Raw genomic sequence first — 2,008 nt, forward strand, 5'->3', positions numbered from 1 at the left:
CCAGGATGGTCTCGATCTCCTGACCTTGTGATCCGCCCGTCTCGGCCTCCCAAAGTGCTGGGATTACAGGCTTGAGCCACCGCGCCCGGCCAAAAATCAAAATTTTTAAACTTAACTATGTAAAACTCACATAACTAGAAAAATGTGAGAGGTAAGCTGAGGTGAAGTGGAGTGAGAGAGGTAATTGGTTTATGTATCATAGCAGAGTTACTGATACTGTCTTAAATTAAAGCTCATGGTTTAGAAGAAATGACTAAAACTGCCTATTACTGTCATTTTTTTCCTTTAATCAAAGTGGGATCATTCCAGAAGTGATACATTTGTGGCAAAGAATCATTTCTCTAAAATCAGCAATTCTTTAGATCCCATTTCAGAATTTTTTATTCTGTTAAATTTAAGTAGAATTAAGTATCATATTTAAAATGGATAAAATGTATAACATATGTATTATATTTAAAATGATGGCCATTTTTATATCTATTGCCATGTGTATATATAGAAAGATAATTTTGTAATGGTCACCTAATGTTAATGATGTTTATGCCTGGAATTTGGGATGTTTCTATTTCCTTTGTACTTTTATTCATTTAAGGGACTGCCTATTAGGAATACTTGCCACTGTTACCAAAAAAACCTGTTTTTTTAATTAAACACTATTTTGTAGAGCAGTTTTAGGTTCACAGTAAAAATGAGAGACAGGTACAGAGGTTTCCCATATACCCACTAACCCCACACATGCACAGCCTTCCCCTTTATCAACAGCCCCCACCAGACTGGTACATTTGTTACAATTGATGAACCTACTTTGACACATCATAATCACCCAATGCCCAAAGTTTACATTGAGGTTCCCTCTTGGTGTTGTATATTGTATGGCATTTAACAAATGAAAAATGCTGTGTGTCCACCATCATAATATCATACAGAGTACTTTCATAGCCCTAAGAAACCTATGTGCTCCTTCTATTCATCCTGCCCTCCCCACCAGCCCATGGCAGCTACTGATCTTTTTACTATCCAGATAGTTTTGCTCTTTCCAGAATATCAGCTGTTGAAATTACATAGTATGTAGCCTTTTCAGAGGGCTTCTTTCACTTAGTAATATGCATTTAGATTTCCTCCATTTATTTTCATAACTTGCTAGTGCATTTCATTTTAGTGTGGAATAATATTGCATTACACTGATGTACAACAGCTTATATATCCATTCACTTACTGAATGACATCTTGTTTGTGTCCAAGTTTTGGCAATAAACTTAGTAAATAAAGCTAGCGTAGACATTTGTGTGCAGGTTTTTGTGTTAACATAAGGTTTCAACTCCTTTGGGTAAATGCCAAGAAGAACAATTACTGGGTACTACTTTGGGTACATACCAACTACTTTGGGTAAATACCAAGAAGCACAATCCTCTTACAATTACTCATGTTGTAAGAGGATGTTTAGTTTCATAAGAAACTGCCAAACTGTCTTCCACAGTGGCTGTACCATCTTGCATTCACAACAGTAATGAATGAGCATTTCTATTGCTTCACATCCTCACTAGTGTTCAGTGCAGTCAGTGTTCCGGATTTGGGCCACACTGATATCTTACTGTCTTCATTTGCATTTCCCTGATGATACATAATGTGAAGCATCTTTTAGGCTGGGCACAGTGGCTCCCAGCACTTTGGGAGGCCAAGGCGGGCGGATCACGAGGTCAGGAGATCAAGACCATCCTGGCTAACATGGTGAAACCCCGTCCCTACTAAAAATACAAAAAATTGGCTGGGTGTGGTGGCAGGTGCCTATAGTCCCACCTACTTGGAAGGCTGAGGCAGGAGAATGGCGTAAACCCGGGAGGCAGAGTTTGCAGTGAGCCCAGATCAGGCCAGTGCACTCCAGCCTGGGCGACAGAGCAAGACTCCATCTCAAAAAAAAAAAAAAAAAAATTACTACATGATACTAAGTATTGCACAAGATGACTCAAAGGGGAAAGGGACCACAGCAGTGTAAAGGGAGGAGGTTGGA

This window comes from Mandrillus leucophaeus, unplaced genomic scaffold, assembly GCF_000951045.1.
Source record: "Mandrillus leucophaeus isolate KB7577 unplaced genomic scaffold, Mleu.le_1.0 Scaffold391, whole genome shotgun sequence".
NCBI lineage: Eukaryota > Metazoa > Chordata > Mammalia > Primates > Cercopithecidae > Mandrillus > Mandrillus leucophaeus.